At 42.7% G+C, this 23,453-nt stretch overlaps 1 pseudogene; it reads right to left on the reverse strand.

Annotated features, from left to right (window-relative positions):
* Nucleotides 1-13,653, reverse strand: part of LOC125156215 (peptidyl-prolyl cis-trans isomerase A-like) — a 92,152-nt pseudogene extending 78,499 nt beyond the window's left edge.
* Between the last annotated feature and the right edge of the window lie 9,800 nt (nt 13,654-23,453).

The following is a 23,453-nucleotide window of genomic DNA, read 5'->3' on the forward strand; positions in this document are numbered from 1 at the left end:
AAGTAATAGGAAAGGTGCAAGTTAGAGTTCCCGGAAAAGAATTCAACTTTACCTAACTTAAGGTAAGAAGGGATATTTTGGGGGGAAAAGAAATCTATTTGATATCACACATTTGATGGAAATGTTGGATCATCAAGTCTTGGAAAAGACGGCTATCTAGACCAATCTGTAGGTTTTAGAGGCAGCAACCACAAGGCAGTATCTGAAGGGAAATGCTGTTAGCCAACCAGTTCAAACCATTCCCCATCATCTTGTCATTGCTTCAGATTTAAATTTGTGAGAGAGGGTCTAAACTGGCTGAATTTGGTTCATATATAACATCCAAGCCATATGAGTTGTCTCAGTGTGGGTTTCTCCAATAGCAGATGCCGAGTCAAAGACTTGGGTGCTTTTAGTATATTTGGGAGCTGGTGCCAGTAACTAAACACAGGGGAGAAAGTAGCCATAGTGAGACAGGGAAAGGAGAAAGACCCCATGAAGAACCACATAGAACAACTTCTGAATTATCCCTTTGGAGGTTTGGAAGCAGAAAAATTTATTCCCAGACTCCCAGTCTCCATTATTTCAGAACTTGCCCAGTGCATTTATATCCCATGCTTCTGGTTTGCTCTGGTTTGCAAACAAGTGAGCTCCCATGGTTGGAAACTAGAAAGAGCCATAGGGATGTGGGGCAGGGGGCCATCAATAGAATCTTCTACAAGAGGGCAGCCCACCTCCTTTTAAGAATCCCATTGAGACTACATGAATTAACCAGGATTAGCTCTTCACAAGAAAATCAAGATGCTGCTGCTGGGTGACGGGGAGTGGATTGTGGGCAGACAAGATTATTACATACACGCCTCAAAGAAGGTAATCAATAGATAAAAGAGGTTCAGGAAAATGTGCTTAGAGAAGCCAACAGGGTGGAAGATTTTATCAATTAAGGGAAAATCATAGAGAAGTTTATGCAAGAAGGTGGTTTCTTTTCACCAAATGCATTGTCTTGACCCAAGAAAGCAGCCCGTCTTCCTGGTCTCTCTTCGTCAAGAATCCAATGTGAATAGAAGCTATACTGAATTACCGTGACCATTGCATAATCCAAAGATAATTTATGTGAATTTAACCAACCATTATTGCCATGTGTTTGCTTAGATCTCCTTGGTGCTGTTTTCAGGTGAATAATTGCTAATTTAATTCTTGTCTAGAGAATGACATTACACTCAAATTCCTGTGTGAGAGAAAAAAGGTGCTAATGACTAGACAGACTTGAGTTTCCATGGCAACATATGGCTCTCAAGGATCAAGTGGAATATTAAAATAGTGTTTCGTTGGGTGGCCCAGGTTTATTTTTAATATATTGCATATGTAATATATAACACATCAGTAACGTGGTGCATGAATTAATGTTTCTGATACACACTCCAGAGCAGTGAGAACATCTTTCAAGTCATTTCACTTTGTGAAGAACTTCTCCCAAAGCTGTAACTATATTGTTTAGTATCTATTTGTATTCCTTTACCTCTATGTAGCTGAGTATATATACATCAGTTATGGATATCTTCCCTGCACCTTGAAAACCAGAAAAGGCCTGAGAAACGAGTAACAGTGCTCTCTGAGCATATGAATATCTGCCATTGAAATATTCTCTGGGCCTAACATTCAAACTCTGGGGTCTGGCATCTCACTATTCTCTCCCTTATATCCAAAAAGAGTTATTCAAATATCTTTAAGAATGTTCTTTTCTTTTCCTCCTCTAAGCCTTTGATTAAGCTGTACCCTCTTCCTGGAAGATTCTTCCATTCCGACTTCGCTTATTGAGTCTACTCCTTCTTCAAAGGCCAGTTGAAACGTTCCATTCTCTGTTCTTCTTCAAAGACCTGATGAGGAATCACTGGCCCTCTTGTTGCATTATCCAAAACTTCATTTCTGCACCTTTGATGGCCTTCTTACGTGGATCTATTGTTCCCAATGTTAGACAATGTTAGAGATGCTTCCCAAACATTTGATCTCATAGTCTGAGTCTCTCCTTTCACCTTTAACGAATAACATTGAAGTCAGACAGACCTACTGTGAATCCTATTTTCTCTTCTGATTAGTACCTACGTGTCCTGGAGAAAGACATATATCCTTCCTAAGCCTCCATTTTCTCACCTATAAAAAGGGGTTAATAAAACTTCCTGTTTTATAGAGTTGTAAAGATAAAATGAAATGCTAACCGATGACGACGACGATGACGATGATGATGATGGTGAAGACAATGAAGGAGATAACATAACTACACTTGTTGAGATGTACTTGAATATCCAAACAAAATTTAGAGTGTATAAGTGGTCAATACAGTAAAGGTCCACATGACTTGAAAGAGCAGTGAGCAGTACATCAATGCCCTGACAGGGAATGCATCTCCTGAAATCCATTGAATATTTTTGAATCGTTTGCATTTGCTGACCTCTAGGGGAAAAGGTGACTACAGTGGGTGCTTAAAGTCCTGTAGTGATGCCCCGATCTACCAAAATTATTTCCTAGCTTAGAACATAGGCATGACCTGACTCCTGCTAGTATCTCAAGAATGTCCTTTCTGTCGTTTTCCCAGATTGTACAGATGTCTCTCCCCTCTATATTTTTATGCTTACAATGTTCTTTTCCTGGATTCCTTTTCTTTATCTTCTTCACCATTTATCGACTAATGTTTCTCAAGATTTAGCTCAAGGGTTGCGATTCTCTTCCCTTGGCAAAGTTTCTTGGACCTACCCTTCTCCAAGACTTGGTAAAAAGTCAGTCCCATTCTATTCCTATAGCTCCCTGGGTATATCTGTCATTACATGTTTTTTTTTTCCCTCGGGCTTTAATTGACATAAGTTACTTAACCTCCCATGCAAGCAAATCAAAATTACTTCTTTATCTCTGCGGCGTCAACATTTAGCATCCTAGCTCGCATTTAATATGAACTCAATAACAAACAAGTACAGAAATGGATGTAGTAGTCATTAGTGTTATCTGACAGATTTTATTCAGGAAATATTCACTTCCATTCCTTCACCTTAAAGGGAGAAATGTACTTCTTTCCTCAGTTATTGTAGGTTTGGCGATAGAACTTACCTAGGGTATTAGCGGTGATGGCACAATATGGGGAAGGAACTTGCGTGATCTGGCTCTTACCTTGCATTCCTGCCTTCTGCCTGAAAAAAGACAGTTTGGTAATCGTTAGTTCCAAAGAGAAAGAAAAACAGAGCAGATCTATACCCAACCAGTAACTTAAAGCCAACCCCCATCATACCCTGCCTAGATCAATCAAGCCCCACCTGACCTATGGACACATCGATGTGAAATAAATTCCTATTGTTGAACGTCACTGAATTTTGGGTTAGTTGGTTAAGCAGCATTATTGTGGATATTATGAACCGAGAAGAAAGTCAGTAGCTAAATGTGTAGCATTGCCACAATGAAAACCCAAACTATGTGAAGTGGGCTTTGGAACTGAGTAACAGGGAAGAAGGCTGGGAAAATGTCGACTTACGTTATGTAGGGAAACCAGCAGGTAAAACTATCACTTGTGGTAACTGGAAGAAAGGAAAACGTATCTGATTTATGTTAGTACTAGCCAAATAAATTCCAGACAAAAATGTTGATTCTGTGAACTGACTTGCTAGCTACATTTGAATAGGTGTTACAAGAAAGATAATTTCTGAAAAGCATAAGCTAGATTGCTAACAAAATTTAAAGAGAAAGTAGATGGGAAGTGAATGGTTAGAAATTATTTTTTATTTTTTATTTTTTTGCCAAATACAGCCATAGAACAAAGGACTGGACATTGTTTCACAGTCTACAAAGACCAACTCAAGGTGTGGCTGCCTGTTTTTTGTTAAATCCTCTTGAGGAATTAGTGTGGTGATCAGTAGATCTTTTTAGCTGGGTAAAGAGAAGGAGAGAGAGAGAGAGAGAGAGAGGGAGAAAGAGAGAGAGAGAGAGAGAGAGAAAAGAGAAAGGAAGGAGAAGGGGTAGGAGGAGAGGAAAAAAGTCTCAGAATCGTACAAGAAGGTTTTAGCACATGGACTTCTGTAAGGTCAAACATATAGAAAATCCACAAAGGTTTTGAGAAAGTTATCTTAGAAAACACACACACACACACACACACACACACACACACACACACTGGACTAAAAGAGACAGAGACTGTCGTGGCGCCTGGGTGGCTCAGTCGGTTGAGCGTCTGACTTCAGCTCAGGTCATGATCTCGCAGTTCGTGGGTTCAAACCCCATGTTGGGCTCTGAGCTGACAGCTCAGAGCCTGGAGCCTGCTTCTGATTCTGTGTCTCCTTCTCTCTCTGCCCCTCTCCCACTCACACTCTGTCCCTCAAAAATAAATAAACATTAAAAAACTACAAAAAAAAAAAAGAGAGAGACAGATACTGTTAAAGATGTAAAAATACCTCTTCTCCAGTTTCTACAGGGAGGGAGGAAGCTGAGAAATCGGCTCAGAAACCAAAGCATGCATCCTTCAATAGATTCTTCAGAAGTGACCGAGAAGGAAAATCTCCCACAAAGTAGAATTGTGAGCAGTGTAGGACAAGGGACTGAGGAGCCACTTTGAGAAAGCAGAACATAGACCTAACAAAAGAATATTTTTTTTACAAGCTAATGTTTTCTCAGCAAGATTTCAGAATTGCCAAAAGCCATATAATACCACATACCTCTTGAATTTTTCCCCCTTCAAAAGTGTTTACTGTGATTATCCTGTACATGTTTCAATATTCTATGTTGGGTGTGAGAAGGCAAATAACTTGTCTTTTTTTTTGCATTAGTCACTGTATAAAGAGAAGCTAAAATTGGACTGAATGTAGATATGCATTTCTGAACTTGACTACTGATGTCTTGATTGGAGACGTGTGAGATCTTAGGGTGAAGTCAGTGCATTTTGTAGGTGAGAGAGGTGTGACTATTTATGATTTTGGTAGCTGTCCTTTGGTACGCTTCTACCTTTATGCAGGGTATGCTTTTCCTTATGCAGGACCAAAGTACTCACTCCCCTGCTGTTGGGACTGTTGCCTGCTGATGGCTAAAGCTGAGGCTTTTCTAAGGAATTACCATTGGCCTCAGGAAGCTGCCTCACCATGTACACATTCACCCTCCATTGAGATACCCTTTGTTGATTCAGCGGGGGACAACCCAGAAGGACTATCTAGGTGAGGTCTCTGTTGAACTGCATCACAATTTATCCTGCTTCCTTCATTCCCACCGGTGTTGTTCTGGAAGGAAATGCCAATAAATGTCTTGTAATGACATATCTTTCTTATAGCCAGTTTCCAGGAAATGTAACCCAAAGAGTTGGAGCCAGAAGTGGTCTAAGAAAGTAGAATCTAAAATGAGATCTGGGATCTAGATCGCTATCAGCTGCCTAACAATGAGGATCCAGTCGGTGGTGATCGATGAAGTGTGGGTCACCTAGCATGTTGTGGCAGTGCAACTTTAAAAACTTTTACAAATGTTGTGTGGGATAGGAGAGCAGTGGGAAGGAATGCACACTATCTCAGGCACCTGGAGAGTTCAGTGAGAGTAATACCACTTAAGTAGAAAGAGGAGTGGGCTAAAGTACACACACACACACACACACACACACACACACTCATGGGCAGTGGTGAATTGCTTGTCTGTTCACCAAGTTTTTGGATGGAGAAAAGTTGAATGATTAGGGATAAGAAGGCCTGAGGAAGCAACATGTAGATGGACCTATGTGAGTGGGCACAAATCGAGAAAAATCTTTGTCTTACCTACGGATGCATATCAGAGAGTATCCATCATATGAGAAATTCTAAACAAACAAGTAGAGAGATAACTTGGTGAGTTGACATCAATCAACACAATGGGCATGGGGGCAGGAATGGAGTCCATGCTATGGCCCAACAGCAAAGCTATCTTTTCCTTTTGCCATGGCTCATTTAGCTACTAGTGCTGCCCATTGTCCAACTTGCCAGGAAGATACCAATACTGAGACACCACACACAACACCATGGCTCCAGGCGACCAGTCAACCACTTGGTCGCCAATCTGTTACATTGGCACCTTTTTCCCTGAAAAGGGAAGTGTGTAATTTTGACTTCAGCTTACACATAATCTGAGTTTGGCTTTTCTTTTTCTCCCTCAAGTGTCTCAGTCAGCACCGCTCTCTGAAGACTTACACAACATTTGATCCACTGCTGTGGGAGACCGCATAATATATCACACCGGCCCAAAGAGCCACCTTTAAAACAAAGAAGGTGCAACGTAGGCACATGTCCCTCTTTGGTCTTCTCACACATTGCACTCCACCCAAGAGCTGCTGGCTGGAAGAATAACAGCGTCACTGACAAGCTATTCTGGAGATAACCCCACACTGTGATGAAAGGGGCCGTTCTTTAGGAAGCAAACCCTAAACCAATAACCATTACGTAGTACTGTGTCCTCTGAAGGTAGATTTTATGTATATTCATAGACCAAACAGTGAAATACGAGTGCACAGTGCTTTGGTCAAAGCACTTTGGGAATTTGTGCTTCTAGTTCCGGCAACTCTGGGCTCCATAAGACCCGCGACCCTCATTCTCATTGCATGAGGCAGGGGCACAGTAGGAGTCCCATTAGACCTTCAGCAATGGCTGCTGCTCAAAAACGACAGGCTCCTCTGCCAAGATACCACCAGGTAAAGAGTCGCCATCCTGGCAGAAGAAACTAATGCTGAAAACCAGGATGAAGCAGTGGTATTCTAGAAAAGGGGGTATGGAGAAACACATTTGTCTCCAAATTGATTCATCGATCTTTTTTTTTGCCCGACTTTGACTGTAAATGAAGAAGGCCAGCAGCCGTAGCTTGAGAAGGATATTATGATCATGAGCTCAGACCCTTCGTGGATAAAGCTCTGGGTCACAGCAGGTAAGTCACTTAGACCAGCAGAAGTACTAGCTGAGGTACTAGACGTACTAATAGAGTACTAGCACGGAATCCAGAAGGGGTAGTGAAGGAAAAAAATAAAATATGGCCGTTGCATCTTCTAGACCAGCTGTGGCGGTGAGAGCTGTAGGTCATCCTGTTAAATTTCTTCTGGAAGTTTCCCCAGGAAGGAATAAAGATAGGCCAAAAATTTCAAGGACCTCTTCCCAGTTGAGTGAACTTACTGGGAGCAAATGGTTGTGAACGGTGAGAGGGGTGGGGAGCGGTTGCTGTTCTCCGCTGCCCGGAGTTCCCAGGCAGGACTGAGGCACGCATTTCTGCCAGTTCTTGCAATTTCCTCTGCTTATAACTGACAGCCATGAACTTCTCTGGAAATTTCCTTCAGCCGAAAGAAATGACCTCACCCACATATCCATCACCTGCCCATGGGACAGCTGTAATCTAAATGGTTGGTCAATTCTGGGGTTCAAAGGCCAAGCTTCCATGTTTCAACTGGGAGCATTCCAGCCTGTAGAGCTCTTCATCGATGGGTTGAGGAATTTCTGGAACTTCATCACTGCTCTCCTCTTGCTGTCCAATCCTGCCTCTCACCTCTTTCAGGAGAACTGTCCCCACAACACTGAGAGCACTCCCAACCAACTATTCACATGCATATCCATGTATCAGACATTTTGTTAATAGAAATGAGGGCAACAGTTGTAGATTATGCTTTTCAGCAAAAACTCACACCTTTCCCGATACTTGGAAGGAGTAGACAGACACCTTTGCTCTACTGGGTGTGGCCAAGTGTCTTGCTTTGGCCAACAAGATGTTCATGAGCATCATAAAAGCAAAGGATTAAAATGTGCTTATATATTTGGGCTCTCCCTCTTTTCTATGGCTTGCAAATCCAAGAAGCATTCGAGATACATGCAATAGGCAGAGACCCAACCGAGAACTTGGAACAAAGCCTAGGTAAGACTCGCTTAGAGTAGCCAAACCCCAGGGGATCTACAGGTACGAAAGCAAAAAGTAATAAGCAAGAAAATAATTATTGTGTCCCTTCAAGTGCTGCGGTGATTTGCTAAACAACGTTATCTTGTATAGAGCTGACTAATACACTCAATACTTCCCATTTTCTTCCATACTGTGCACATACCAAGATAGATCTTGGTGCCATCAGGGTGAGTGGAATAATGAGAGGAGTTTAGGCCATTTTACAGTGGTTCATGTAATGGTTCATGTAATGTTCTCGATTTTTTTAAGAGACTATTGTACATGTTTCAATCGTTTTTCAAGTCTTTGGATGCCAAACTTGCACTTTGTCATGGAATACCATTCAGAAATGCAAGGACCACAAAGCACCTCTATTTCATTGGAGTTATATTTGCACTGCATCCAATTCAGCTCAAGAAACACCATTAAGTTGCTTTTATGGGCAAGTCACAGTTGTGGGGGTGGGTATATAAAGAAAATATGGATCTTGTCCATCAGGCCACCAAGTGGGGTGATGTTGTTTGAGAAAAGCTAATGACAAACAGACAATTGTAGTATCTATAATGACGGCAGGAAGCACAGGAGACCGTAGGAGCAGAGAGCATGGGTGCACAATGGAGATCGTGTGTGGGTGGGGTGAGTGTGGGTGTTGTTCAGAAGTGCCTAGCATGGTGTTCAGTCAAACCAGTGAACAATCTAAATGTCATTTAGGGGGTGCCTGGGTGGCTCAAGTCGGTAAAGGGTCCAACTTCAGCTCAGGTCATGATCTCACAGCTCGTGGGTTCGAGCCCCGCTTCGGGCTCTGTGCTGATGGCTCAGAGCCTGGAGCCTGCTTTGGATTCGGACCCTGTGTCTCCCTCTCTCTCTCTCTCTCTGCCCCTCCCCCAGCTTGCACTCTGACTCTCTCTCTCTCAAAAATAAACATTAAAAAAATTAAAACAAAAATAAATGTCATTGAGGATACGGAAAGGGAGACATCACTTATATGGCTCATCTGGGGGAGGTCAGAGGGAGGTTTGTGGACTTAACTTGCTCTCAGAGAAACCTTAGACATAAAGGAAGGTTTAGTTCATTCTCTGCTTGTTCCAGCCAAGGAAATTAGGACACGTCTCTCATCCAAAGGGATTCCGCAATCCAATGACAGAGAGAAGCCAGCTGGGCAGGTGCATGAGGTTATACAGCACAGCCTGTTTTACTAAGCCAGACTCTGGAAAACATCCGACGGAAGTGTGATTTTCCACTATGGGCTGAGGGGCAGTTGGTGCGCTGTGGCTAAGTATGTGTGTGAATGGATTTGCTCTCTGGGATACTTTCTGGGGAAACTCTTCAAAATAACTCTACCGCACTTTTAAACTCTGTGTAAAGTGAAACCAGACTCTTTTTTACCATCTGGGGCTCACATTTCTGTGGCTGATCATATGCTTCTTGAAGAAGAGCGAAAGTTTTAGCACCTTGAGCTGCCAGAATTTCATGAGGACACTGCCTACAGGGGAGGGAATGGAGACACTCTGCTGATCTGTGAAGGGAGTATTTTCTTCACCTCTTTTCTCATTATATAACAGACGAATAAAGGTTCAGAGAGGTCAGGCCCCTCCCCTACAGTGTTAAGTGTTGGTGTTTGGGTTCGAATCCTGGGGTCCCACGTTCTAAAGCCCGTGTAGGTTCCAGGATGTTACTTTATCTCAATAACTTCCTTGAATTTAAGCCAAATAAATGTTCAGCCTTCGAATATTTTCTTTTTTAATCAGTAGAGCTGCTGGTCTACTTCTTAGCTGTCTGGTACAAAAGACTAACTTACGTACTCAGTGATGATGTGGGCTCTCTCACTATGACATGGAATAACTCCATTGCCCACTACGTTTACAAAATCGTGGACACATCTGCAGGCATGTGAAGCGTGTTGCATTTTGGTAAAACCCATTGAACGTGCGCGCGCCTGTCTGTGTGTCTGTTTGCCTGAATTCCCAAAGCTGTATGCGTGAACGTTGACAATGTTTACCTTGGCAGGCGGGCGATTTTTACCTCTGTTTTTATTTTTTCTGTTTTGAACAGTCCATTCTTTCTGGAACCACGCCTATGTTTCCCTTTTCCAGGCAGACTAAGATGATAAACTAATTTCCATTTTGGAGAGAGCAATCTCTTGAACACCTTTGGTCCTTTGTGAGTCGGGATTTCAGTATTACAGGAAGAACCTGGGATCAGGTGAAAACTAGCAAAGTTGCTTGAAATGAAACAAAGGCTGAGTGAGGTTCCCACAAACCCCCTCTCTAATAAATCTGTCGCGTCCACCTATGGCCAGGCGTGATTTATGATTGACCCTGGTCTCTGCCACCACAGTCAGTTGCACGTGGATAGCCTCTTACAGCCTATAAGGTCCTTTTCTCCGATCTTTTCTTTCAACCCAAGCACCGTCTGGATAAAGAACAAGTCCAGGCAGGCGCACCTGGGTAACTCAGTGGGTTAGGCGTCCGACTTCGGCTCAGGTCAGGATCTCACGGTTTGTGAGTTCAAGCCCCGCATTGGGCTCTGTGCTAATATCTCAGAGCCTGGAGCCCGCTTCGGATTCTGCGTCTCCCTCTCTCTCTGTCCCTCCTCCACTCACTCCGTGTCTCTCTCTCTCTCTCTCTCTCTCTCAAAAATAAATAAACATTAAAAAAAATAAGTTTTAAGAACAAGTCCAGGCATTGTTTTTTCCATATTCCTGTCATGGAAGTGAGATTCAGAGACATTAAGTGACTTGCCAAGTCACACGTTGGGTTGAGCAACGGGGTGGTGGGAAGCGTTGAGACAGGATCAGTAAACGTTGCGTATCTTCCTAACTGCTGTCTTTGCAATTCGTTTTCTTTCCTCCCGCTTCCCTTAGGAGAATTAGATAGTCTCTCCTCTAAGAAATATTGCACATGACTCTCACCCTAATAAAGTGCTTGTTTACTTGTGTCTTCTGGAGGGAAGACGGCATTTTAATTCCGTGGTACTTACTCAGTCCCTGACATGCCGCAAGTGCTCAACAAATGCTTGTTGAGTGACTATGTGTCTTGTATCCTGGAGGCCCGAGGTGCAGTTTGAAAGAGATCTAAAGAGAGAACAGGGCCCTTCCACTGACATTGTGGAGCTCCAGGAGGTGGGGCGTGAAGGTGGGGCTCTGACCCCCTACATAATTTCTAAAAACAGCCACTCCAGCCTCTGTCTTGATGTGCTCCAACCGGCTCATGTCAGCTCACGAGAACCGATCGCCAAAATTATGGACAAGTTTGCCAGCCAATTAAGCTCGTGTTAGCAGCTTGCAATTGGCCGCGGTGTTACAGCATGGAAATTGGCAAGAGATACGTGTCAGGATTTTTTTTTTTAAGTTTATTTATTTTTGAGAGAGACAAAGAGAGAACGAGTGGGGAAGGGGCAGGGAGCGAGGGAGACAGAGAATCCCAAGCAGGCTCCCCACTGTCCGCGCAGAGCCTGATGTGGGGCTCGAACCCACAAAACCCTGAGATCACGACCTGAGCTGAAACCAAGAGTCGGGCGCTCGACCGACGGAGCCAGCCAGGTGTCCCTAAATTTTTTAAAGTTTCTTTGTTTATTTTGAGAGAGAGAGAGAGAGAGAGAGAGAGAGACAGAGAGAGGCAGAGAGAATGAATGAGTAGGGAAGCGGCAAAGCAGGCTTCACGCAGTCAGTGTGGAACCCGACACTGCGCTCGAACTCACCAGTCAGGATTTAAAAAAATTCCTGACCAGAGGACTTCGGTGTTCTGCTTGTCTGCTGCTGCTGGTCACACCTCTCTCCACCCACCTCAGCCCACATAGCAGACTGAAATCCTTATGTCTTTACACAGGATGGGAGACACACACGGTGGGGGGGGGGGGGCATTGCGATGGGAGGTTGGGGGGGGGGTAAGTGACTTGCTCCGCTTTTACTCAGTGACTGAAAGCAGAGAGAGGATTTGAACCTTGCCTTTCAATTGTGCCAATGCCTTTTCTTCAACGCAGCCATGTCAAGAGGCCTTAGATATTTTTCAGGTAAAGGTCAACGCCGTCACCTGCTTAAGTGGATGTGACCGTCTGGAGTGCAGAGAGGCACGTTTCCATCTTCAGCAAATAATCACAGCACATTATGGTCCATACAGCCTATACCTCAGAGGCAACAACAGCGGCCACGAAGATAATGATAAGCGATAACTCATTGCTTATTCTCTGCCAGACCCTGTTCTCAGGATGTGACATGATTATCTCATTTAATCCTCCCCTGTGGGTGAGCTATCGTTATCATCCCCATTTAAAAAAAATTTTTTTTTCAACATTTATTTATTTTTGGGACAGAGAGAGACAGAGCATGAACGGGGGAGGGGCAGAGAGAGAGGGAGACACAGAATCGGAAACAGGCTCCAGGCTCTGAGCCATCAGCCCAGAGGCCCACGCGGGGCTCGAACTCACGGGCCGCGAGATCGTGACCTGGCTGAAGTCGGACGCTTAACCGACTGCGCCACCCAGGCGCCCCTATCATCCCCATTTTAGAGACAAGGAAACTGAGGTACAAGGAAGACAAAGGCCAAAGAAAGAAAGGCTGAGGCTGCATCTTCTCCCGCCATACCACACTGCCAAATAAAACGGAAATTCCTGTTTGGTAAATAAAGGAATTGACATAGAAATAGACAAAGCGAGCGCTTGAACTCCCAGAGCTGTAAGTGACAGAGATGGGGTTTAACCCAGGACTACCTGACTTCAGAGGAGGGGTTTTCTTAATACTATCGATCATGGAGTTGGTGATGGTGGTGATGCGGAAAATCACGTCACTGCTCTGGTAATAAGGCCCCTGAGGCGGACACGTTCATTCAGAGAGGACGAACTGGAGATTATTAATTTCCTTCCGCGGACAGAAAGTCAGGTTATACAGTCAAGCGCCATAAAACCAGTTGAATCAGAGACCATAGTAGAACTGGGGGTTTCCCCGTACAACCTTGGACCCTCTTCCACTACTTTTCCATAGGCTGTTCTCTCAGGAGGATACGGGGCACAACCACTTGGATTACTGTTCTGCTCAATATCATTTCCTGGCCGTCAACTGCGGAAGACTTAGGAGTCCTGAATTTGAGGCTATGATTTCTAGGCGTTCACTGTTTGAACTTAACTGGCTTCTGCCTTCCTCCCTCCAGGTAAACATGGCGTGCACTGGGGAATAGACTGATCCCTCGGTGCCTTTCAGAGCTAATATTATATTCTAAGTTTAGCTGGGTAAACAGTTTGCTGAGAAAGAGTCACACTCCATAGCTCTGGATAGGAAAAGAGCTTTATGACAGGAGATTTGGGGGAATTAAGAAACCAGCTGAGCATTGCTGAGCAGGCCGTGAATGGAAGAATACTGGCGGAACCTCAGGGACACAGTAATTAAGGCAGAAGCAGATTTAGAAATTAACGATTTCTAAAAGAGATGTCAGCAAAAAGCAGCAGACGTGCCTGCAGCCTCTGAGCAACCCGCTCAAAGGTTTATAGGTAAGGGAAACAGGGCCAGAGCCTACGGGATGGAGAACTGTTAGAGAGCAATCTGTGTGAAAGAAAAATAGTGAATTAGAGCCAGATCAATACAATGAAGCTATGCTGGAGAACACTAAAATCAGGTGAACTTCTGCTAGGAGTTACTGAATAGGAGGAACAAATAGGACCGGGGGCAAAACCTCATGATCTTTGCTGTATCCCCACCCCAGGGGCAGTAATAAAACTTCAGGGCTCGGAGGTGTTGTATATTTCAGTTTATAATAGACTGGAACTTACCGCTTCACATTTTGCCATCACTTGTTGGAGTGGGGGTGGTCATTCTGGAAACTGAATACAAGGCAGAGGAAAGGTAGGACTGAGAAATCAAGTAAGATCTAAGGCATCATTGGAGGGCCTAGACGTAGCTCTTCCTGAAGCCATACTTTTTCTTACAAGAGCTCATCAATACCCTTAACTTCTTTTATGCCTTAAACCTTATGGGTGAGTTGTGTTTCATTCGCAATCAGAAGAATCCTGGTGCCCAGTAGAAACTCATGATTTTCACGTAAATACGGACCCATCGTGTATAAATTGAAAAAGCCTAGGAATAGAAAGCACCTCACAGTATTGAGCATTGCATGGCCTGGATCTCAATTTCCCATTGCTGTTATCCCATAAGGAGCCAGAGGCTTTTGAAAAGATGGCTTATTCCTGGTCTGGGACAAGGAAAGAACAAGGTAAGCCTGTGATGCATTGTGCCAGAAAGCAAGAAGAACTCAAAGACCGGTGGACCATGTCCAAAGAACAGAGAAGCAGACGGAAGGGGCTCCCATAGGCCAATTTTTGGAAGTTTAAGCATCAAAAAGAATATTGACAGGGGCACCTGGCTGACTCAGTCAGAAGAGCATAAGACTCTTGATCTCAGGGTCGTGAGTTTGAGCCTCATGTTGGGTATAGAGATGACTTCAATAAATGAAAAGAAACTTAAAAAAGCTGAAAAAAGAGAATGATGACAATAACTGATTGTAGTCATTGCATTTTTAAAAGTCCATAAATCAATGATGAGAAAGAAAGAGAGAGGGAAACAAAAGGAAAGACACTCTTCTATGCAGAAGAATAATAGCATGTAGAAAGAATTGCAAAATTAGGAAAGAAACCCAGACATTTTTATTGATTTTGGCACTGATCCCCAATAGAAGCAAAAGCTACTAAGTAAAAAGTTTGGGGGAAACCAGATACCCCATGATGCCCAAAGACTCCCACCCCCAACAACCTCCCAGATAACTTCCTAACAGCAAAGGGAAACATGCATCATCTTAAATGTTGGCCCACCATCTTAACCAAATAATCCAACTTGGCCTCACTAACATCAGGGAAACCCAACATTGTTTTTCTCCCTTTGTGATATAATGTGGTCTGGTCAAAAATGTTCAGCTTGAATCTAATCAAGACTTTTATAGCCACTGTTCAATTTATAGAAAATATAGGAGGCAGGGGGAAAAAAATCCCAAAATCTTTAGGGATGCCGGGAAGAAACAATGCGATAAATACGGAGGAGGGATATTCTATAAGATCACTGGTTTGGACTCTCCCAGAAGTCAATGTTGTTAGTTGGGGGAGAAAAAAGGAAAAAAAAAAATAAGGTTTGCTTTAGATCACAGGGATTGAAGAAATATAATAACCAAAGACAAGGCGTACAACTTTGATGGGATGCTGATTAAAATAAAAAATCTTGAGAAAGATTCCGAGGACAATTGAGGAACTGTGAATATAGGCTATTAGATGACATTATGAAATAATAGTGTACTTGTGTGGCAAAGGCATTGTGGCTTTATACAACAATGTTTTTTATTCTTAGCACAGGCATGCTGAAGTGTGTGAGGAAGAAAGGTCATGATATCTGCATCTTATTTCCATATGGATCAGAAAAAAACATATAAATATATGTGTTTGTGTACATGAATATATAGCTAGAGAGAAACGATGATGAAATATTAACACTTGTTGAAAATCGATAGAAGGTATACAAGGGTTCATTGCACTAGCTCAGGGGCCAGCGAATTCTTTCTCTAAAAGGTACATGCTGCCTTTCCAGGTGGTGCTGTTTACATAAAAGGGTGACTACAGTAAGTAATAGGTATTTTCTGCTCTGTGGGCGGTAAGGTCTCTGCCTCAGTTCCTCAGCACTGCTGTTATGGTGCCAAAGCCACCACAGAGGATGCATCCAGGGACGGGCATGGCTGTCAGGCCTGGTTGGCCAATCCCTGTACTACTCTTCTAACTTTTATGTAATTGTAGATTCTCATCAAATAAAGGTAAGAGAGAAAAAAAAGGGGAGGGGAATCCTGAGGTACAAGGTCAAAGTATGGGATACGCACGATGAAACAGTGATGAACAAAGATTGGAGGGAGGGTGCCCTGTGGTCCCTGCTTAGGACCTTGAGTTTTGTGCGTGGGAAATGGACAGTCAGTGAAAACGTTGCTTACTCGCCTTTCAACTCACTGCCTCTTCTCAGAGCTTGAGCTCCAAATCACAATGCGTTTTCACATTCGACCCTTTCTGATTTTCCTCACTTCCATGTAGGTTATTATTGTTTCCTCTTTACCTCCAAATGCTTCTTATGTATATTTAATAAGATGCAAAAATATCTAGACGTACTCAGGTCTGCCTGTATTGATTTCCCCAGTTACCAACTGTGTACAAAGAAGAAAAGGTTTTGACTATTTGTGAACCAGTTGCGGGAGATTATTTCATTCCTAAAGACCTCACCTCAGTGCTGCCTCCTTTAGCAAGACTTATCTACTTTGACAGCCAGGGGACTCTGGGACTTCCTCCCTCCTGACATGAACCACAAATAGGCATGGAACTAGGAAGGGAGTTCATTGGTTTGGAAAAGAGAGCACCCGGAGGTCTCAGGTAAATGGACCAGGAAATGCTAAAATGCTGTCCCTTCAGCATCAATCAGCTCTTAGCTTGCATTTTATCTAAGTAGGCACTAGAACGAGAGACGGGAGTTTTTCGTTTAGTAAAGCTGCTGTTTTCCAAGATCTCCATGGACCCCTGCTTGCACAATGCCTCCACCTGTGCTCTCTCTGGATGGGGGACAGTCTTGACAGACAAACGGTCCGTTGGAAAGAGTCCGTTGGCCTCATCTGGCAATTAGGCTAAAGATAAGCTATTCATCTCTTTAGCATTTGCAGATAGAGTCATGCTTCTGTTTCAAGGGGTTCACTCCGGGGATAGATGGTGTTTCCGACCACACGGTTTTGACCGATAGTCTTGGCACTGGACTGGGAATCGAGAGGCCAGAGCTCCACTCAAGTCCAACCATCTTACCATTCATTGATCTTGGTAAGTCATTCTCCTTCCTGAGCTGAGCTGAGATTATTTCAAGAAGAGCAGGTGGGAAGCTCTGATGAATTTCAGTTCATACCTTTATGTCTATTTTGGGGGGGGCAGGTATTTTGTTTTCTAGTCAAGAAACTAATTTATATATCTTAAGAAAATTTTTTTAGTGTTTATTTATTTTTGAGAGACAGAGAGAGAGAGAGAGAGAGAGAGAGAGCGTGCTGGGGAGGGGCAGAGAGAGAGAGGGAGACACATAATCGGAAGCAGGCTCCAGGCTCTCAGCTGTCAGCACAGAGCCCCATGCGGGGCTTGAACTCACGAACCTCGAGATCATGACCTGAGCTGAAGTCGGATGCTTAACCAACGAAGCCACCCAGGTGCCCCATATCTTAAATGGAGCACCTGGGTGGCTCGTTCATGGGTTCGAGCCCCACGTCGGGCTCTGTGCTGACAGCCCAGAGCCTGGAGCCTGTTTCAGATTCTGCGTCTCCCTGTCTCTCTGCCCCTCCCTGCTCATGCCCTGTCTCTCTCTGTCGCCCCAAAAGAAATAAAACGTTAAAAATAATTTTAAAAAGAATTCCAGAGGAAGAGGGGTGCCTGGGTGCCTCAGTCAGTTAAGCGTCTGACTCTTGATTTCTGCTCAGGTCAAGATCTCGCAGTTTGTGAGGTTCGAGTTCTTCCTCTCTCTGCCCTTTGCCCCCACTCACATGCATATGCATGCTCTCCCCCACCCCCCACCTCTCTCAATAAATAAATAAAAGAATGAATGAATGAATAAACAAACTTAAAAAATTCCAGAGGTCGAATCTGTTAATTCGACTGTGGAGTTTAACAGATGAGGGAAATAGTAACTAAAACACACACACACACACACACACACACACACACACACACGGCTCCCTTGATGGTTTTGGTGATAGTACCTTCTGAGAACAAATATGTCAAGACTCAAGGAGAAATTCTATTAAATTGCTATGCCATTGCCATGCTTAACAGAATAAAAAGAAAGAAGGAAAACTAACATATTTTTTTTTACTAACATGATTTCTTATTAAACTGTGGCACATGCATCAAAATTCTTATCCTGATGTATGACGCACACGGTCCATCGTGACGACCCCTGGGAGCTGCTTTTGCTGTTCGTAGCTCCTGCCGAACTTGGAGGTGAACGAAGGCAGAGAGAATCTCTCAAATCCTGTTCTATCGCCCCTGCCCTGCCAGTTCATACTGCTCAACAAGTACCTGTGTAGTCAAATGAAATTGAATTAAATCAAATTCTTCAGCGATTCCTGGAGTTTGCCGTTTGCAAATCAAGAAAGTGAGGATCAATGGAATCAGGGCTCTTACCTAGAAGGGAAAAGCTACAGTCAGCATTTGAAGCTAAATGCGCCTGATTCCCAGTCCATTTGCATTCCACTGAACCATTCTCCCTTGTGAGGTTATTATTCAGCACAGCCAAGGTAGTGAACCCAAGAGACTTTGGGCTGCACACAGAAAAGCCCTAACTGACCCCCACCATCCCCACCGGGAAACCCATATCAAGTGGTAATGGTTACCGACAGTTCTGCTGCAGTGTAATAATTTCATCCTGGGAGTTTAAGACTTTGATTGCCTTGGTGCTAACAACCTTGGGGGATCTCACAAGTAAATTACCAGACGTTTATCCTTTTATTTAAATGAAATGTCTTATTCCACCAGCACATGTTTCTTTGCTTTTAAGAGTTTAAATACCAGTCACTATGGAGAAACAGATGGGGGAAGGAACATCAGGAATAAGGGGAAATGAGGAAGTGTCAAACAATCTGACTCTGTTGTCACAGTGATGGCGCTTGCGTTTTTCCCCTCAGCACCCTTCTCCCGGTGTCACGGGCATCCAAGTGATTAGCTGGTAAAGCTTAGCACCTCGTGAAGAGTGTCCATTATTTCACTCTTCATGACAGAGAACTTGTTAAGACCGAGAGAAAATAAGTCTCTGATGGGAGAGGAGGATTGCTATTTCGGGATTTGGGGTTCTGCCCAGCAACCACCAACCCCCCTTTTTTTCTTTGACCATGGATGTGAGATCGTTGGAGATACATATACAAATGCTTATGTGAAATTTAGGCATGGAGAGCAAAGGAAATGTGTTTTTCAGGGGAAAACATTTATATGAAGATAGGCATCTCATTAGGCTCATATGATGCTTTGAAATTGTTCCTTTTTTTTAAATTTTTTTTTCAACGTTTATTTATTTATTTATTTATTTATTTATTTTTTTGGGACAGAGAGAGACAGAGCATGAACGGGGGAGGGGCAGAGAGAGAGGGAGACACAGAATCGGACACAGGCTCCAGGCTCTGAGCCATCAGCCCAGAGCCCGACGCGGGGCTCGAACTCACAGACTGCGAGATCGTGACCTGGCTGAAGTTGGACTCTTAACCGACTGCGCCACCCAGGTGCCCCATGACATTGTTCCCTTTAAGTGAAGGGGAATGAAAAATCCTCTAGAATTCTATAACCATAAAATTCAACGACTCAATGATTCAGTTTTATATAGGATATACTGGTAGTCAAAATATGAAAAAAAAATTCTCTTGGAAGAGTTGTTCCCAAATGAAACGGATTCACCATGTAAACTAGAGAGTTTAGCATCCCTAGAGGTGTCCAATCATAAAGTAGATCGTTATTTGGCAAATATATTATAGAAACCAATCCCGAAAAACATGCAGTCCACAGTTCATATACTTGAGGATCGCCTTGGGTATTGGTTAAACAGTAATCATTAAGATGTCTGGTGATACAGTTCAGGAATGTACATGTCAAATAATTTAGCAGGAAATTCTGATAAAGCCTAAAATCTGAGAAGTCTTTGTAAAGAGATTTGGACTTGATGATAATTGAGTCCCATTTCAGACCATATCCCTTCTTCCTTTACATTTTTCTTCTTAAAAGAATTCTGTCTGTTTGAAAGAAGTGAGAGTGGGGTATTACATCAACCGAGGTTCCTGAGTTAGGAGCAACAGAAACAAATTCTGTTAAAAAATTATCACAGAGGCAAAGAGAAGATAGTGCAAAATCCAGCCCTCAGAAGCACAGGACCGGCAGTCATTCTTGTGAACCTGCATGTCAGGAGTTATCTCTTGAAAGCCTTGTTTCTAAAATAACTCAGTTCCAGTTAGTTTCAGATTCCCAGATTAAGATTCAAAACGTTAGGGAAAAACCACCCTCATTAGAAACGAAGGCTTAAAATGGTCTGTTAACAGATGACATGATCTTATGTATAGAAAATCCCCCCAAACCCATAAGAAAGTTACCAGAACTAATAAATAGTTCTGGCAGTGTTGCAGGGTACAAGATCAACACACAAAAGTCAGCTGTGTTTCTATACACCATTAAGGAACAACCAACCCCCCAAGGAAACAATTTTATTTACAATAGCATTTAAAGAATCAATTAGGAATATGTACAACCAAAGAAGCGAAAGTTGTGTATGTGGAAAACTACAAGATGTTGCTGAAAGGAATTAGGGAGAACCTAAATAAAAGGAAAGATACCCTGTGTTCATGGACAGGATGACTGAACATTGTTAAGATGTCAATACTATTCAAAGCATTCTACAGATTCAACACAATTCTTACCAAATTTCTAGGAGTTTTTTTGTTTTTTGTTTTTTGGTGTTTTTGCTGATATGGAAAAGCTAATTCTCAAATTCACGTGGAATTGAAAGGGGCTCTAAATATCCAAAACAATCTTGAAGAAGAAGAATGAAGTTGGAGGGGTCACACTTGCCAACTTTGAAACTTACTATAGGGGGGTGCCTGGGTGGCTCTGTTGGTTAAGTGTCCGACTTCGGCTCAGGTCATGATCTCTCGGTTAGTGGGTTCGAGCCGGGTGTCGGGCTCTGTGCTGACAGCTCAGAGCCTGGAGCCTGCTTCAGATTCTGTGTCTCTTCCTCTCTCTGCCACTCCCATGTTCATGCTCTGTCTCTCTCTGTCTCTCAATAATAAATAAACGTTAAAAAAAAAAGAAACTTACTATAAAACCATAGTAATTACAACAGGATGGACGTGGCTTAAGGACAGACATACAGACCAATGGAATCGAAAAGAGGGCCCAGAAATAAACTCTAACATCTAAGGCCAATTTGTTTTCAAAACGTGTGCCAAGACCACAATATTGCTTGAAAAACTGGATATCCACATGCAAAAGAAGGAAGTTGGACCCTTACCGAACATGAAATACAAAACTAAACTCAAAAGGGATCAAGGACCTAAACTTAGGAGTTAAAACTACAAAACTCTTAGAAGGAAACATTGGAAAAAATTATCAAGACATTGGATTTGGCAATGATTTCACAAATATGACATCAAAAGCACAGGCAACAAAAGAAAAAAACAGATGAATTGGAATTCATCAAAGTTTAGGACCTTTATGCATCAAAGAACACTATCGGCACAGTGAAAAGACGATCTACAGAATGGGAAAAGATATTTGTAAGTTTTATATCTGACATGAGATTAATATCCATAATATATAAAGAAGTTCTACAACTGATCAACAATAAAACTCCAAAACTTCCATTTGAAAATGGGCAAACAACTTGAGCAGACATTTTTCCAGAGAAGATATCCAGATGGCCAGTATGAACATGAAAAGATGCTTACTCTCATTAGTGATTAGGGAAATGAAAATCAAAATACCAATGAGATAACACTTTACTTCACACCGACTTGGATGGCTAATGTGAAAAAACAAAACAAAAACAGAACAAAATAAGGCAAGGGTGTGAAAAATTTAAATCCTGCTGTGTTGCGGGCAAGAATGTAAAATGATACAGTCACTGTGGAAAATGATTTGGTTCCTTAAACCAAAAAAGACCTACTATAAGACCCAGTTATATATGTGTATATATGTGTATGTATATATATATATGTGTGTGTGTATATATATATATATATATATATATCCCAAAAGAATTGAGATGTATATTTCAAAAAAAAAAAGAAATGTGATATATATTAAATATATAAATTATATACACTATGTATAAATTATATACATAATATATGAAAGATGTATATATCTTAGGGATATGTATATACACACACACACATACACACACACATACACACACACACACACACACAAACACACACGAATAACACTAAAGTGTCCACTCACAAATGGTTACAATGATAAATACTATGTTATGTACATTTCATCACAATATAAAAAAATAGAGGAAAATTACCTCCAGAGAAAGAATGCCATTATTAGCCTAGCCTTGGGTCCTATACCCACTCCTTGGCTGGAAGCAGGGGTTGCAAGGTGGGGGTTAGGGTTTGGGAAGCAACGTACAATTTGGTAGGTGACCCCAGCCAGACTGCCACATGGGGACCTATTGTTCCCCAAAGGAAAATCAGGAGGGGACAGAGAGAGCTGAGGCAAATGATGTTCATGGCAGAGGTAACAGAAGGGAGACTAATTCTCTGTATCCACAAACTATTAATCTGTCAAATTCTCATCTGCATAACAGCAGGATGATTCAGCCCGGTTCTGGAAAACGTAATTTGCATCCGCTGCTCTAAAGATCCCATTCATTCTCGGCTATTCAACGCACACCTCAATTAAGTAACTTAGAATCAAAGACTTCTTACTGAAGGGATCAAACACTTCTGTCCCTCCCAAAGAGTGATTTGTGAATAACTGTACTTAAATTTCTTTATTTGAAATGGAGAGTATCCAGTATACTTCAGGCCCCACAACACCTCTATGATCTTCCACTTACCCAACTCGCTTGTCTGCGTCACTACCCGGTCCTTGGAGACATTTACGTGGAATCCTGGGCTCAGGGTGAGTTGGAAAGCACGTGAGAGACAGGTTTGGTTTAATCAACTTTCATTCCAAGAGAAGATTCAGGTGACCACTCTAGCTCCAGATACCTGTTGGGGCTGATGATACCGGGAGGGGAGGTGACACTTTCAAAGCACTGAAGGCAGGAGTGAGGCAGGCAGAGGTCCACCAGGGAGTCATGGCAGATATCGCCTCTCTTGACACTTCTAGATCGTCTCTTCGCTCTTTGTCTCACTCGTTTTTCTTCATAGCACTTATTACTACCGATGCATTATTCATTTATTAGCCTACTTGCTGTTTCTTCACTTAGGATGTGTCTAGAATGAAGGAAGGATCTTTGGTTTCTTCACTGCTTGGCTCAGAGCACCTAGTACTGCGTGGGTTAGCATTTCACTAGCACAAAGCAGGAAGACTGTAAGTATTTGGTGAAAGAAACAATGCACATTCTAATTCTTAAAGGTCAGCTTTTAAAAACTTCCTTCAGCATCTCCTTCTCCCACAAAACTGAAATTATATCTGAGTCACCGGGCTTCACCTGCTCCTGCCTACCGACTTCGCTCACAGCAAATAAGCAGATACTACCGCAAAAACACAACTGTTCATTTGCTTCTCTCTCCGCTAGATTCTTACTCTTCAAATATAGGGATGGTGCGAGCCGCTCAGGGAACGTTTCTGAAAGGAATAAAGTAAGGCGTGATTTGGGACGTGAACTTTCACCAAGAGTGAAACCTAACAAATGAGCTTTTAAGGTAGAGCGTAATCTTTTTCTCTTCTCCCTATCGGTCAAATTCAAGAAAAGTATATTGGTTCTGGTTTGTTGTCCTAGTTATTTAAGCTTCTTGCTTCGAGCTGAGAATATCTAGATTAAAAGATAAAGGTTGAGACAAAGGTGGATTGTAGAATGCTAAAAATATCTGGGATTGTCTTTTGAACAG

This window comes from Prionailurus viverrinus, chromosome F2 (assembly GCF_022837055.1).
Source record: "Prionailurus viverrinus isolate Anna chromosome F2, UM_Priviv_1.0, whole genome shotgun sequence".
Taxonomy (NCBI): Eukaryota; Metazoa; Chordata; class Mammalia; order Carnivora; family Felidae; genus Prionailurus; species Prionailurus viverrinus.